Raw genomic sequence first — 17731 nt, 5'->3', positions numbered from 1 at the left:
GTTACATAAAATCTCAATTATTCAACGCATGCACGAACGGTACTCACCTATACATATGTACACAAAATGTACCTTTTTTGCCCTTATCAACCCAAAGAGCACTTTAGGCAGAGTAAGGTAGAATAAACGATTCAACATATTTATTTCACCACTTATATAATATTTTTGACATACATGAGTATTTACTTATTTAAGAGGGTAGTTTGTTCCCCATTGGTGCAAATACAAAGATTAAACTTATATTTATTCGTTTTGTTCTGGTGGCCTTTGGCCACCTCTTCTGGCAGTGTTATTTTGCCCGTTTCAGTTTTGTGGTATACCCTGTATATGAAATGTTCTGTAAAGAGAAGTAAGAAATATTAATATTGTCAATAATTATAAGATGCAAAGAAAAATATCCGATAAATTGTCTGTTGACGGGGAGAGAAGGCCATGACTGCCGACACAGGCTGATGTAGGCCAACAAGTGGCCAAAATAAGAGAGGCGAGATGAGGTGCTCGTCTCAGGTAGGGCAGGTATGCCTGTTTCCGTAGCCGGGACTCGATCTGGAGGAGTCAAGTGGGTTAACAATGCCTTTTATTATATTATATTGGATTCTCACCTTTGTTGTTTTCAATTATTTGCTGTTCCAGCTGTTTATGTTGTTCATTCATTGGTAGTTCCACCTGTTAGATGTTGATCAATTTTGTAGTTCGTTTTGCTATAGTGTTGTGTAGTTCCGTTTGCTATAGATGTTCAAAGGTAGCTCGTTGATATCGATTGTGCCGACTGCGGGCCAGGGATAGAGAACCGATGAGCCAGCCGGGGCGAAGGGAAAAAGCAGTTCCGTAACAGTTTCAATAAAAAGTAATTACCTCGCATTTGGAACAGTTTTAATTTAACAGGCCAACTTGACAAGGCATCAATGTCGGCTGGTAAAAGATTACATGATGCCATATCTTTATATGCAAGGCACAACTTTACATAATCGAGGAAAGGTCATTAATGAAAAGAGTTAAGAGTAGCGTGCCAAGATGACTACCTAGGGAAACACCAGAAATCACCTGAATACGTTTACAAAACGAATTTCTGAAAATAACCTTTTGGGTTACTGAGGTCCAGTTTTAATAGTGACCGTTTTAAGTTTTAAGCAGTAAGGATCTACTTAAATGTAGATCACAAGAGGGATCACCTTCAGAGCATGGTGTGTATACCGGCCTGATTATGTTAAGGTCGCGGTATAGCTAACTTGAAAAATAATAGAATTTGAGATGCAAACTGATGGGGATAAGGCTGATTTTAATATACCCAGTGGAGCAGTAGGAAGTTTGAAAAAAAATTGCGAACAGACCGGCAATGGCTGGAACTTTATTCGCGTTCTCTTCAGCAAACTTAAATGAAGATGACAAAATGGATGTCTTACGTTTAAAGTTAACAAAGTTGTAAACGGTAATCCTTATAACATATGGAATTTTGCGTAGAAAAGGCTGACCTGGCAACTGCATAACGCACACTAGAGGCTTGAGCAACATAGGTGTGACAGTGCAGACACTATCAGCTGTGGCCTCTAAAAAAAGCTGGTAGTCCGGACTACAAGCCTTCTACCGGTCGCTGTTAATTTAATTGTTGCTGTCGCTCAGTAGGATACCACGACTGCAGAATATATAAATATATCAAAGCGCAAGCTGAAAAAAGGCGTAAGAGTGCGAAAGAGTAATTTGTTTATAGATTATCGCTTGCTCACGAAATCTTGCACAAGACAGGCGAAGTGCAGCTAAACATAAACAACAACAAGCAAAAATGCACAGAACACAAATTTAAGAAATGACAAAATTAAAATATTTTACTACCACAAGCATGCACTCGCGATAAAACAAAAATAAACCAAGATGGCGAACATATTGAATGATGATTTTTAATTAGAGATGTTAAAACGCCGATGTTTAAAATTGGAGAGCAAAACGGAGAGCATAAAAATCACGTCTGTTCGCTTCAAAAAGGAGAACATGGCATTTTAGGTATATTTTAACTTAAATGGCTTAAATATGGTCATTACTCAAATATTTTGGATAAAGCATCCAAATGATCATTTTGTGTTGCGCTGCCAAGATTCGGACATGAATCTCTGACGACACAGTTATTACCGGAAGGGACCTAAGCTATCAACGTGCTTTCAATTTGATGTCTGCTTGATTTTCATTAGCCACTCGATGAAATATCTTGGGACTTCTTTCCTCGTGCTTTCTTTTTGAATGCTATACAGTCTGTAATTAATTTGAATTCTGAACCCATCCTAATGATGTAGCCTGCTGCATTTACTTCTAAATAGTAGCTGTGCAACTTCTTTTCCAGCGGGGGTGTTATCTTGCTCCAGCCCACAACCTGATGCTATTTACCATTGGGTTGTTATAAAAGTGCTACCCAAAACAAAAGACAATATAAAAACTAAGATGAGTAACGCCATAAAACAAAATGCTATTATACAGCTTGATTTTTTGAAAATTTAGCACGAAAACGAAATCAGAATCTTTGCGCTCTCAGCCGAAAGAGCGAAAAGCTAACAAGTTCCCGACTAGGGGATACCCTGAACCCTCTTCTACCAACACCAAATGCAGCTCGAGCTACGCGCTCGTGTGTCTCAGCAGTAAATAAAATAAACCGCCTCTACCCAACAGCCACACCAATAATTGAATCATATTGAGAAAAAAACGGATTAAAATAGCAGCATAGAAAACAACTCAACCGCAATTGCAATTCTGTTGATAGAATTCAATAAAGACGCGCATGAATGTGTGTGTGTATATGTATACAAAAATTCTTGAAATTGCGCTTACTGCCCCAGACTCGTGGCCAGCCAAAACAAGTTTTCTTTAATAACTTCTGTGTTTCTTAAAAGATCTTATTGTGCTATAGAACATTTGTATGTTCTCAAATTGTAAAATGCATTAAAATTCTGGGTCAAATTGGTGGGCAAAATAAGTTGGTTTATTATCTCGATTTAAAGCTATTTGGTTGTAGCGGGAGGGGGCGATAGGTATAAAATTAAAGATACTTGATATATATACACTATTCTAGAAGCTACATGTCAAGTTTGGTGACTCTAGCTCTTATTATTTACCAAAATTGTTCAAAAAACAAGATTTCGATATCGATGTTTATCGATTACGTGGAAACGGGGCAAGTTATCGAATATCAAACAAACGATCTGCGCGGGTACTACAGCTAAAATTTCAAGTCTCTAGCTCTTATAGGTTCTGATATCCTTGCGTTCATACATACGGACGGACGGACGGACAGACAGATGTACATGGCTAGATCGACTCGGCTGTTGATGCTGATCAAGAATATATATACTTTATGGGGTCGGAGATGCTTCCTTCTGCCTGTTACATACATTTGCACACATATATTATACCCTCTTTACCCATTTTCAAAGGGTTCAGGTATAAATAGCAGCACTGAAAACCAACAATCGCAATTGCAATGCTGTTGATAGAATTCAAAGCAGACGCACAAAGCTTCCGCTGATACGTGCTCAACCAAAACATATATTTTTTGCTTTTCTTAACCGATCTTAATGAAGTTTTCGACAGTACATATTATGGTCCCATAGAATATTTGTGTATTCGCAAAATGTCTATTGCATTTAAATTGTGTCTCAAATTGGTGGGCAATACAAGTTAGATTATTAACTTGATTTATAGCTATTAGGTCATAGCGGGGAGGTGGTGATAGCTATAAAATGAAAGATACTTGATATATATATACTATTATAAAAGTTACATGTCCAGTTTGGTGACTATAGCTCTTATTATTTACCAAAATTGCTCAAAAAACAGAATTTCGATATCGATTTTTATCGATTACGTGGAAACGGGGCAAGTTATCGAATATCGGAAACAAAATCGATCTGCGCGGGCACTTGGAGGACCTACAGCTAAAATTTCAAGTCACTAGCTCTTATAGGTTCTGAGATCCTTGGGTTCATACGGACGCACGGACGGACAGACAGACGGACATGGCTAGATCCTCTATAAATTAAGTAAGTAAACCAATTTATGCTGCTCGCCAATATAAGGCACAATATAAATTAAATTGTCATTTTGAGAATACACGAATATTTTACAGTACAAGAAGATCTATTGCTAAAAATTTCATCAAGATCGGTTAAGAAACACGATAGAAAATGTGTTTTGGCTGCCCACGTGTTTGCGGCAGCAAATTGCTAGCTTTTCTGGATGTACACACATTGGTGTGGCTCTTGGGAAGAGACGGCGGCAAGTAGTGCGGTCTGTTGTGAGTTCGAACCCTACCGAGGAAAACATTCTTTATATTTTTGGCTGTTGTGGCTGCTGAGTAGAGGCGGCAGCAAATAATGCGGTCTGTTGCGAGTTCGAACCCTGTCAAGGGAACTTTTTTATTTTAAATTTGCATTTGGTGTTGGAATAAGAGGGTTCAGGGTATCCCCTAGCTCTCGACCAGAACCTCTTACTTGTTTTTTGTTTCACAAGATACATTTTAACAATTCCTTTTTTTTTTAATTATTTTTTTCTCGAGTTATATCGTACAACGTCATCGCTCGAATTAGCTAATTTACTCTATTTGTTTTTTTTTTGAACTCATTTATTTCTTAATTGGGGAAAAAAATAATAAATAATTTAATTTAAAGAAATTATTTAAATATCTTAAATAACCTCAGTACACAACATGCACATTTAGGCTAGATCATGGTCAGCGCTAGAAAACTAATAAAATTTCTTCCTTTACCAGCCAAAGCCAGAGCAGGGAATAACAACACATATATTCATATTTTGATGTAGTTATGCATGCATAATTCACACATACATACATAGGTGCTTGCACGCCATTGGCTGAGACAAGAACTTCTCTCGAGCATCCAAAAAGAAAAGTAAAATCAATCTACGTGTACTATTTTCTAACCATTGTTATTGCACAAGCTTCATTCTGTGATAAAATTATTTCACTTTTATATTTTCCTGTAAAATTTAGCATTAGTATCTAGGGTAATGTATCATTTAAAAAAAGCATGCATTTCATGGATAAAGCAAAAGTACTTTGCGTCGCTCGTAAGATCAAAACTTTTTCGCTCAATGTACTTAGAAAACGAAGCGACGCAAAGCACCATCGACCAGCTTTGCAAGGCAGGCTGGCGACTAACTTCGTTGCTCGTGTCTGATCGAACAGCAGTCGGCTGGCATGTCGTGAGAAGTCATAAAATCCAGATAGGTAGCAAGGCTAGAAATTTTGAGTCGCATTCAAATGTATAGGCGTTACTCATCTTAGTGTTTATATTGTCTTTGTCAAAACTGTCTTTGGATGGGTCAGCATGAAGTCAAATCCAACAATTTCGCTTAAAAATGTTCAAAAATAGTTCGTCTGTGAATCACTTTCGTCTATGCTGAGTCTGTAAGTGTAATTTTTCTTTTGTGCAAAGACCACTTAGCTTTCTACATTTGAACATGATGATCGTATTATACCCTGCTGCACCCACTCGTTAACTTGCTTTCGTCCAACTATAGCGCTGAGAATCGACTTGAGCTCTTTTGAAACATAATATCATTGTAGTTTGGTAAAATTGTTAATTTAATCGGGCAGTTTTCTCGGATTTCGAATGGCTTGTAACTTTCCATCATCTTTAAAAGTGCATTTTTGAGTTTCGGATTTATGTATATGCTATTTTATCATTTTGACTCACCACGTTGAACATCTTGCCTCTAATTGAATCTCAAATAATTATTTTATTCCCATTGATCAAGAATGTAGATACCTCCGAGCACGACGATTCCACACTGTCAAATATCGAAAAATTTAACCAATTAATTTCTAGCTTGTCTGATGAGGCATTAGAAACGGTAAAGGCATTTCAAATCATAGACTGCAATTATGAAAGAGCATTATCATGTTTAAAGGTTGTCTACGACAATAAATGCCTTATATTTTTTGACACGATTTCTCAAATCTATGGAACTCCTCACAAGACCAAACCTTCAGCCTCAAGTCGTAGAAGCCTCATAGATACCATATCGGTCTATTATTCGTCTCTGCAGTCTCTAGGCGATCACAAAGATATTGCATGTTAATTCACTTGGCAATGTCAAAAGTAGACCAAGAAATATAATCTCAATTCAAAGAACAGTTTGACTGTGTTAGTCTGCCATCTTAGACAGATTGCACTGCTAAATTGAATCGGAGATATCAACATTTAACTGCCAAAGACTCAAGTAGAAGCAAAACAAAACCAAGGCAAAGGCGATCAGAAGGCAGTTGCTAAATGCAGCTGTTGTTCAGGCACTGATCATAGTCTTGCAAATGGTCAATCGATTAACCTGTTTATCAACGCTTTGGGTTTGTGAAGCAATATAACTTGTTCATTAACTGTTTAAAACAGGGCCATGCAGTACAAAAGGTATGAGAGTGAGAATTTGCAATCACTACCCTCTAGTTCCGCCACAGCTGCTCCACAGGAACAGGCTTATGTAAGTCATCTTTTTAGTGCCTAACAAGTAATCTTAGCCACAGCTGTACTAAGGTTAATAGATAGATTTGGGCACTTCCAGCACGCAAGAGCACTTTTAAAATCTGGATCTCAAATTAACTTTATGTCAGAGGACTTTTCACAACTCTTACGTCAACGTCGTGAAGATGCGTCATTCAACATTGTCACTGTGGGAAAGTAGTTTCGAAGTTATTCACAGCCAAGTCTCGTGTGGTCCCGCTTAAAATAAAATCGATTCCACGATTGGAATTATGCGCTGCTCAACAACGCTGTTGGCAAACATTGTAGTCACAAGTCGCTTCTCTCTTTTAGGAATATGACGTGGAGAGCATTCATTTTTGGTCAGACTCTCAAGTCACTCTTTACTAGCTTAAAAGAGACCACGGTTGCCACAGCTGTACTAAGGTTAAAAGATAGATTTGGGCACTTCCAGCACGCAAGAGCACTTTAAAAATCTGGATCTGAAATTAACTTTATGTCAGAGGACTTAGCACAACTCTTACGTCTACGTTGTGAAGATGCGTCACTCAACATTGTCACTGTGGGAAAGTAGTTTCGAAATTATTCACAGCCAAGTCTCGTGCGGCCCCCTTAAAATAAAATCGATTCCACGACTGGAATTATGCGCTGCTCAACGACGCTGTTGGCAAACATTGTAGTCTCAAGTCGGTTCTCTCTTTTAAGAATATGAGGTGGAGAGCATTCATTTTTGGTCAGACTCTCAAGTCACTCTTTGCTAGCTTAAAAGAGACTCGTGGTTCATTAGCAATTTTCGTGGACAACAAAGTTGCAGACATACGAGAACTTTATGTTGGTGTTCGCTGGCGTTATATGCCGTCAGATGCAAATCCAGCTAAAATTGTTTCTAGGGGCACAGATGTGGACGATTTGGTTTGCTCTGGTTTAATAGTCTTGAATTTTTTTTACAAGTTACAATTTGAAATATCGCTGGAAATGCAATCATTTGAGAACAAGAAGTCAGTGTCAGTTCAATCTGTCGCGTTAGAGAAGTCTAATGAAATCTTGACGCTAATCTAAATTGGTGCGTATCATCGCATACATTAACCGTTTTCTTCAAGCGAAACGACTCGCCTTTCTATAAATTGTGCAAGGGGTGCAAATGTCTGAGCATGGTCAAGAATTGGTCCAATGACATGAAATTGTAGAAAATGAAACCAATCTCAAAATTATTCGCGTTAGTGGAAGATGGCTAAATGCATCCATCCCATATGATTCTAACTTTCCCATATTGTTGTCTTAAAAATCTAATTTTGTCGAGTTATTTATTCGAAACATTCACCTAAGGAATTACAATGGCTCGGTCAAAATTATGGTAGCTATTTAACGACAGCAAATCTGGCTTATTAATGCTCAAGCAGCATGCAATAAAATTGTTAAGGGATGCGGGCACTACTACCGGTACAATCCATATCTGCAATTTACCAGCTGGTCGACTGCGTGAAGCTCGCCCTTTCTTAGCTTGTGGCGTAGATTTCTGTGGCCGAGATTCGAGGGAGAGCCTCAATCAAATGTTATTTAGCCGTGTTTATTTGTTTGTTTTGCGTCTAAGGCGGTTCACCTGGAACTTGTTGCAGATCTTTCCACTGACTGTTTTCTCTCTGTATTCAAAAGGTTCATCGGCAGATGAGGTCTTCCTCAGAAGGTATACAGCGACAACGCCACCAACTTCGTGGGAGCTGCGAACGTCCTTATGGATCTCCAGGTACCATTCAACGGGGAGAAGCATCGAGTACAGGCATTCGCAGCCGAGCGAGTCGTCGAATGAATGTTCATTCCACCGAGGGCGCCCCATTTCGGAGGGCTGAAGGAGGCCACCGGGAAGAATCGTCTGGTACGAGGAGTTGGCAACGCCAGATTAACACTAGACGAGCTCAGCACGCACCTGGTAAAAGTCGAGGGTCTACTCAACTCGCGCCCTATTGCGTCCCCACGCAACGACCCAGGGAGGCCCTGACACCTGGCCACCTTCTAATTGGGCAGCCTCTTCCGATGCCGCTAAAATCCGGGCTAGACGAAGCCAACAGCAAGGCGAGCTTCACGTATTTGAAGCGGTCGCGAATGCTGTTGGCGCTCAAGCATCAGTTTTGGCGGTCTTGGTCCAGCGACCAGCTGATCACTCCGCAGCAGCGCACTCAATGGTCCAAGGACGTGTCCAACTTGGAAACAGGATGCCTCGGTTTGGTACACGAGGACAATACACCACCTCAAAAGTGGACCACCAATGGATAATAAATCAATTAAATATCTAAGAATACCACAAATGTCATCTTGCAAAATGGGTCACACAACCAGCACACCACACGTAAATAACAGAAGCTATTATTTTATCTGTTTGGTCAAATAACCAACAAATAAACAACAAGCCAAGAGCAGAAGACGACAATCATAATTACAGCCTAAGAGCAAATAATGTTTGCGCCCTCTTTGTAAGCTGCTGCCCACTCTCTTTATCGCAATCTAGGCCCAAGTAGTTCGAGTTGGCTGCCTAGAAACAATATAATATCTATATATAAAACTGTTTGTCCTGACCGACTGACTGACTGACTGACTGACTGACTGACTGACTGATTGGTGATCAACGCGCAGCCCAAACCGTAAGAGCTAGGAAGCTGAAATTTTCACTGTAGCTACCTTATGTGATGTAGGTGCACGTTATGACGGGGTTTCGGGAAATTCCACCCGCAAGTGTAGAAAAATCGTGAAAAACGTTTGTATGTAACTTTTTTGTTTACCATCCGATCGGCCTTATCAAACTTATTTTCAAAGATCTTTGCTCAAATTCATTTGAGGGGTGTTTCACACTTCTACATAAGAACTTAATAAATACGTATTTCAGCGATTTGGGAAATTCCACCCGCAACAGTGGTAAATTGGCGGAAAACGGTTGTATGAAAGTTTTTTGTTTACCATCCGATCGGACCCAAACTTATTTTCAAAGATCTTTGTTCAAATTCATTTAATGGGTGTTTCACACTTTTCGAAAAATCCGTTCCTCCTTGGTGGAAATGGAGGACAAAGATTTGGTGGGTGACGTTTCGCGCTCAAATTCATTTCCAGTGATCTATATGAAAAATCATTTGAGACGTGTTTCTAACTTTTCGCAGAATTCAAACTTCTTCGGGGGGAATGCGATTTAAAGATTTTTTGGGCGGCGTTTTAAGTTGTGTCCGATTTGCTTCAAACTTATTTTTAAAGCTCTTCATAAGAACTTAATAAGTACGTATTTCAGCGATTTGGAAAATTCCACCCGTAACAGTGGTAAATTGGCGGAAAAAGGTTGTATGAAAGTTTTTTGTTTACCATCCGATCTGCCCCAAATTCATATTTAAAGATCTATGTTTAAATTCATTTAAGGGGTGTTTCACACTTTTTGAAAAATCCATTCCTCCTTGGTGGAAATGGAGGTCAAAGATTTGGTGGGTGACGTTTCGCACTCAAATTCATTTCCAGTGATCTATATGAAAAATCATTTGAGACGTGTTTCACACTTTTCGCAGAATTCAAACTTCTTCGGGGGGGAATGCGATTTAAAGATTTTTTGGGTGAAGTTTTAAGTTGTGTCCGATTTGCTTCAAACTTATTTTCAAAGCTCTACATAAGAACTTAATAAATACGTATTTCAGCGATTTGGGAAATTCCACCCGCAACAGTGGTAAATTGGCGGAAAACGGTTGTATGAAAGTTTTTTGTTTACCATCCGATCGGACCCAAACTTATTTTCAAAGATCTTTGTTCAAATTCATTTAAGGGGTGTTTCACACTTTTCGAAAAATCCGTTCCTCCTTGGTGGAAATGGAGGTCAAAGATTTAGGGGGTGACGTTTCGCGCTCAAATTCATTTCCACAGATCTATAAGAAAAATCATTTCAGACGTGTTTCACACTTTTCGCAGAATCCAAACTTTTTCGGGTGGAATGCGATTTAAAGATTTTTTGTGCGAAGTTTTAAATTGTGTCCGATTTGCTTCAAACTTATTTTCAAAGCTCTACATAAGAATGAAATGAATACGTGTTTCAGCGATTTGGGAAATTCCACTCGCAACAGTGGTAAATTGGCGGAAAACGTTTGTATGAAAGTTATTCGATTACCGTCCGATCAGTTTCTAAATCATTTCAAATTTGTTTGAGAACATTGATTTTATAACATTCGTACCACGGGCAAGGCCGGGTTATACCCGCTAGTTAGTTATAATTATAAATTCAAATAAGTGCCCTGCGCGATAAAATAAAGACAATTGAAAGACAATTAAAGACAATTATAAAATTACCTATATGTCAGAGGACTTAGCCCAACTCTTACGTCTACGTCGTGAAGATGCGTCATTGAAAACTGTCACAGTGGGAACCACTGCATCGAGCATCAAACACAAAGTCCATTCGTCGGTTCAATCCTGTTTAAATTCTCAAGTTTGGCCACCATATTGCGCGTTGTTTTCGATGCGCCAAGCAAGACGTCAACGCCAATCTCACTAAACTATACTTTGACGGTAGGTCCAACTATTCAGAGGGAGGTTTATTTAACCCTTGCACGCTTGCGGTTGCATAAATATGCTTTGACAGCCGTCATCTCAAAAATCTATTGACAGCTCTAATTCGCTAAGGAGGATCGGAAGATTCTGTTGATTATGTGAGGGCAATATAAATCAGAAAGCTTACAGACATTGCAACTCATCACTGTGACTTATGGCACTGCTTCCTCTTTCTTTCTGACCATACGTTGCCTTATTGAATTAGCAGAACTTTACGCAGAATCTCACCCAATTGCTTCTCATGTTATTAAAAACGATTTTTATGTGGATGATATGCTAACAGGAACGAATAGTTAAGAGGAGCTCGAGATTATTCGCAAACAATTTAGAGCTGTTTTAAAACGTGGGGGTTTCAAGCCAAATGGGCCACAAGCCACAAAAGTTTGCTGAAAGGAAATAGTGATCGTTTGGCACCCGTTAAAACTCTTGGAATGAAGTGGAGTCCTAAAACTGATACATTCAATTATTCTCTGGATGATTCATAGAATTCGTTAAAGCCAACCAAGTGCAATATTCACTCAGTTGAAACTCACATGTTTGACCTTTTAGGATTGTTGTGTCCTTTGATTACTAGAGAAAAAACTTTGCTTCAAGGTTTGTGACGGATGAAGTTTGATTGGGTCGGAGCTATTCCCATAAGTCTACACACAACGTGGTTAAATTTAAACAAAACTTATTGGAATTACATACAATTTCCATTCCTCGGTATGTTTTCTAATCCAGATATAAGAACGTACAGTTTCATGGATTTGCGGATGCCTATAGCCATGCCTATATATTCATATTTGGTCATACTCTCAAGTCACTCTTTACTAGCTTAAAAGAGACTCGTGGTTCATTAGCAACTTTCGTGGACAACAGAGTTGCAGACATACAAGAACTTTCTGTTGGTGTTCGCTGGCGTTATATGCCGTCAGATGCAAATCCAGATAAAATTGTTTCTAGGGGCACAGATGTGGACGATTTGGTTTGCTCTGGTTTAATAGTCTTGAATTTTTTTTACAAGTTATAATTTGAAATATCGCTGGAAATGCAATCATTTGAGAACAAGAAGTCAGTGGCAGTTCAATCTGTCGCGTTAGAGAAGTCTAATGAAATCTTGAAGCTAATCTAAATTGGTGCGTATCATCGCATACATTAACCGTTTTCTTCAAGCGAAACGACTCGCCTTTCTATAAATTGTGCAAGGGGTGCAAATGTCTGAGCATGGTCACGAATTGGTCCAATGACATGAAATTGTAGAAAATGAAACCAATCTCAAAATCATTCGCGTTAGTGGAAGATGGCTAAATGCATCCATCCCATATGATTCTAACTTTCCCATATTGTTGTCTTAAAAATCTAATTTTGTCGAGTTATTTATTCGAAACATTCACCTAAGGAATTACAATGGCTCGGTCAAAATTATGGTAGCTTTTTAACGACAGCAAATCTGGCTTATTAATGCTCAAGCAGCATGCAATAAAATTGTTAAGGGATGCGGGCACTACTACCGGTACAATCCATATCTGCAATTTACCAGCTGGTCGACTGCGTGAAGCTCGCCCTTTCTTAGCTTGTGGCGTAGATTTCTGTGGCCGAGATTCAGGGAGAGCCTCAATCAAATGTTATTTAGCCGTGTTTATTTGTTTGTTTTGCGTCTAAGGCGGTTCACCTGGAACTTGTTGCAGATCTTTCCACTGACTGTTTTCTCTCTGTATTCAAAAGGTTCATCGGCAGATGAGGTCTTCCTCAGAAGGTATACAGCGACAACGCCACCAACTTCGTGGGAGCTGCGAACGTCCTTATGGATCTCCAGGTACCATTCAACGGGGAGAAGCATCGAGTACAGGCATTCGCAGCCGAGCGAGTCGTCGAATGAATGTTCATTCCACCGAGGGCGCCCCATTTCGGAGGGCTGAAGGAGGCCACACTAGATGAGCTCAGCACGCACCTGGTAAAAGTCGAGGGTCTACTCAACTCGCGCCCTATTGCTTCCCCACGCAACGACCCAGGGAGGCCCTGACTCCTGGCCACCTTCTAATTGGGCAGCCTCTTCTTCCGCTGCCGCTAAAATCCGGGCTAGACGAAGCCAACAGCAAGGCGAGCTTCGCGTACTTGAAGCGGTCGCGAATGCTGTTGGCGCTCAAGCATCAGTTTTGGCGGTCTTGGTCCAGCGACTATCTGTTCACTCTGCAGCAGCGCACACAATGGTCCAAGGACGTGCCCAACTTTGGTACTTACACGATGACAACAAACCATCTCAAAAATGGACCACAAATGGATAATAAATAAATTCAATATCTAAAATACCACAAATGTCATCTTGCAAAATGTGTCACACAGCCACAAGTAAATACAAAAGCTCTTAATTTATCTGTGTGGTCAAGTAACCAACAGAGACAACACCAACGGCTGTTTTCGAGCTGTAAGCTGCTGCTCACTCTCTTTCGTTGGCCCTTTACCTTCTGCATTGATGCCCGCTGCCCATCGCTCTGAGCGGCAGGCATTCTTTTTGAGTTCCACTTCGTTCGTTTTACATATCGTTATTTAGTTTTTAGTTTGATCGCAACCTAGGCCCAAGTTTTTCGAGTTGGCTGCCAAGTAACAATATTATTAATTATAGATTCTAATAAGTGCCCTGCGCGGCAAAATAAATACAATTGAACAATATATAAAGTTATTTGAATTTTGCTGCACTTAAGTAGTTAGAATTAATTAGTTGCAAAAAGGCTTCCAACTAAACATTTTGGATGCCCCGACGTGATTTTGTTCTTCCTTATTTACTTTTACTTTATGTGTACATTTACAAGCGCAAGTCTTTCTATAACTGCTAAACGCCTCAACATAAAATGTATTATTTTAAACAAGTGACTCTACAACAGATACTTGCGCATCTGTATACAGTTCTTTGTTATTCATAAGCGCTCGAACGAACACTTGTGCGCGCAGACTGGAAACATCAACTAATCAAGTGGCGGCTGGAACCCAGACTACTGACTTTATAATAAAGATTCAGAATTTAAGCGATCGACTCAATAGATTGTCCTCTGAACTTAATTGCGTGCGACTTCGTGATGTTGATGACTATGAGCTGCAAGATTACATAAGCATGGCATCTGACTTGCAGGCGAAATTTAAAACAATATATGACAGCTTGTTAGATGTGAGTCATGTCAGCATTAAAGTGGATCTTCAGTAAAGTTTTGATTCAACTATTAGGCGGCTACGGGTGTCCCTTCAACGCGAGCGCGGAAAGCAAAGCAAGGTACAGCAAATTCCGTATTGTTCCACTTTCAATTCAGCCGCAGCTGATAATTCGCGATCTACCTTTGTTGTTCCAAACCACTCTCGATTGTCTCAACTTAAATTGTCGGAGTTTAGTGGAGCCTACTCAGAATAGGCTGATTTTTCGAACATGTTCACTTCTTCAACTCCAACATCTACGGTCATGCCTCAAAGGAACAGTACTGGATACAGTCCACTTATTGGAAATGTCAAACGCTAATTATGCTGCAGCTTTTGAACTGCTTGATAAGCGTTATAATAAAAAGGGTCTTATTTTTCAGGCACATATCGCTGAGATTTTGGTTTTAAGAAAGGCAGATAAGGGTGCGACGACACAACTGCGTGAATTCTCAGATAAGGTCGACTCTCATCTACATGCACTAAAATAGATGGGCAGTGTGGAACAGATCCCCGGTTGCATCATAGTACACACGTTACTGCAAAAACTAGATAGCGCTACGCAAGCCAGCTGGGAGGATGAACAACAGTACTAGAAGACTAACAGTGACTAACAGTGGAACGAGTGTATGTGTATTTTCTGACATTCCAGGCCATTCGATTTACAAATTTTCCCAGTTTACAAATTTGTCTCCCTCGCTGCACCTTCACGAAGCCAAGATGCTTGCCATGTGCCTAAATTGTTTGCATAGGGGACATCAGTTGAGAGTCTGTGGGTCTAGCGCTTGCAGAGATTGTGGAAGCAAGCATCGTAGCCGGTTGCATCTTGGCAACCCAAGCAGCCAATTCGCTGCTTCTAGCTCACACAATGCTCAAGATACTCAAACTTCTTCCTCATCCTAAAACATCTTGGCGGCAACATTAGTGCCCTGCCGTGCGTTGCTCGACTCTGGGTCGCAGTTGCACATTTATACCTCTCGTCTACCTCTGTTAGCCTTTCCATCTTGAATTATTAATTCTCGACTATCACTTCCACTTCTTGGGTACAGTGCCATCTTCGCCTTACATTGAGCCTGATCTAAGACAACTTAACTTTAATCGGCTTAACTATTGACAGTGCGTCACATATCTCCAACAAGCATTTTGCGCCCGTTGGCGCAAAGAATATTTAACGCTTCTTCAACAGTGCACCAAATAGCGCACTTCTCTGCCAGGACTCTCCATTAACGATATCGTCCTTGTAAAGGACGAGAATTTACCGCGTCCGAAGTGGCGACTAGCTAGAGTGCTAGAGCTGATCTCGGAATCCGATGGGGTGACCAGAGTCGCTGAGCGACTATATATCGTTATATAGTTTTTAATTTGCAAAGTCTTGCAACTACTATTTAAGTGCACTGTTAATCGTTGCTCTTGTCGTTTGCTCATATTTAGCAGCGACAAACCTCTCCTGTCATCACTTTAAGCTTTAGCTGTTTTCGAGCTCTGGCACTGGTTGGAAGCGATAAAATAAAAGGGAGAGGAGTTTGCTTTTGTTTTCGTTGCAATATGACATCTTCAGCAGGAAATAACCTTGGTGAAACAGTGACAAATTTGATATTTTTTCCGTGAAATACCTCACGGATTTTACATTTACGGTTTAACGTTTGAGCTGTATGAGCATGTATGAACGATTCTGTTTAACAATGTTTATTAAATCAAAGACATTCGATTTTTGGTGTTCAACTACAATATTAATTCACTAATCAACTGCTTATCCACTGAATGACTTCATATACAAATTAAATATTAAGGGGCTGGTAGGTACCGATAAAATTTCTTATAAAATAAATTAGCCTTACTGCTTGAATTGGTGTCGTATATTGGCTAGCAGCATCCGTAACTTTTGTTGCCGTTCAATGTCCGCAAAAGTCGATTACGGTGCATCACTGCACTCAACCTTTGCGTGCTTGATTAGCGAACCGCTGTTGCTGGCTAGTCGTAATTACCTTCATGAAAGCCAAATTGTCTTATTGATCTCGAGTTGTCTGGCGTTTTTTGTAAAATCTTAAATCTGAGAGGCCTAGCAACATACCGAAAAGATAGTAGCGGGCAATCCAGATAATCTATTATATCCCGTTTCGCACATTCTCTATTCCCAGTATTTGTAAGTAACAGAGTTGACTTCGACTGGACAGCAGATTTGTTCACGTAACTCTTTAAGTTATGGTATAAAGAACCATTCAGCAAAACCGCTTTATCGAAGGTAAGTCGAAACATACCGTGACTCGTTCCTGGGCCGAGTGGTACAATGAGCTGCATTTTAAGGGCGTTAAGGGTACTTGATTAAAAAATGTTATTTAATAGAACCTTGAGTTGGGAAACTTCCATCAAGTCACTAATGGTTATGATCGTAGACCACTCACTGGTTATGTTTTGTTGGTCATTGAGTTCTAATATTGCTTAGTTTATAATCTTTGTGGGTGTTCCGAAATCAATGTTCTATTACTTGACAGCAATGTTTGGAATAAGTGCTCTGTATTTATATGGGGCTTTTTTTTTTTAATATTTTATAAAAACGTTTACTGCGTCTGTTAGTTTATTCAACTGTTCTTGTATTGTTTTTATATTAATGTTTATCGGTCTATTTTCAAAATCAATCAAGCATTTCTAATCCTTCAAAGTCATTAAAGATTTTTTCTTCTGGCGTGTCGATTGTGGTTATTTATTGTTGCAAGGGGCATTTTCATGTGTCTTATATCCGATTGGGGAAAATAATTCCTTAATTTTCCTGTTTGCTTGTCATTTTCGCGTACATTTTAAAGTCGGGTGCTTTAAATATCGAAATTCTTGCGTCAAGCTCTGGGGAGATGAATGGATTATGTCGATAAGTAATATTTCCTTTTTTTTTCCAAAATACAAATATATACTAAGATTATGTACCTGCTGAAAAGTTTAGAATAGATAACTTTATTAGAGGAAGAGAAGACTCCGATCAGAATACTATATAATGCTTGTTATAATCATCCTAGAGAACCATGAACGGTTCATGCAAGGCATAGTTATAATTACGTGTTTGTCTAGAAGGGATATAGAAGTTTAATTTTCTAATCAACGCAGAAGAGTCGATTACGCCCATAATTAACTTATGAATAAATATGACAGCAAACATAGATCTGCGATTAATTAAAGAAGAAATATTAATCATCAGAAGTCTACTGGCGTGTCCAGTTTAAACGAGGATCCCAGTTTAAAACACAAAGTGAAAACAACAAAAATCTTTTCTGAAAAATTCAATTTTGCCTTGATGAATAGAATATTGTGGCGACCAGATACATGAGGCATACTCTAGTATAGGTCGTACCAAAGATATACATATAAAGGGCCTTTGTCGTGTACATGTCATCTCCTTTGATCATCGCTTGATGAAACCAGGCAGAGTCGAAATCCTTACTGAAATCAGTTTAGATAATGTCAGTCTGCATTCTTTTCTTAAAATCATCAATTACTAGTGAAGTAAACTCAATAAGGTAAATGGTTGTAGA

General features: G+C 39.4%; 1 long non-coding RNA gene across 2 annotated transcripts in view; it reads right to left on the bottom strand.

Annotated features, from left to right (window-relative positions):
- Nucleotides 1-343: 343 nt before the first annotated feature.
- LOC135438065 (uncharacterized) overlaps nt 344-17731 on the bottom strand; it is a 71567-nt gene continuing 54179 nt past the window's right edge. The window contains exons 3-5 of one of the 2 annotated variants that reach the window (XR_010437824.1): nt 5697-5790; nt 603-769; nt 344-546 (exon numbers count right to left, since the gene is read on the bottom strand). This is a non-coding gene — a long non-coding RNA (uncharacterized LOC135438065). Of the gene's footprint in view, nt 547-602; nt 770-5008; nt 5635-5696; nt 5791-17731 lie in introns of those variants that run through there. The other variant, XR_010437825.1, reaches the window with a different exon arrangement.

This window comes from Drosophila montana, unplaced genomic scaffold (genome assembly GCF_035044405.1).
Source record: "Drosophila montana isolate Dmon_TW-CO22-7 unplaced genomic scaffold, ASM3504440v1 contig_3841_1, whole genome shotgun sequence".
NCBI classification, from domain to species: domain Eukaryota; kingdom Metazoa; phylum Arthropoda; class Insecta; order Diptera; family Drosophilidae; genus Drosophila; species Drosophila montana.
Note: the sequence above shows the minus strand (reverse complement) of the source record. Positions and strands in the feature narration are given on the sequence as shown.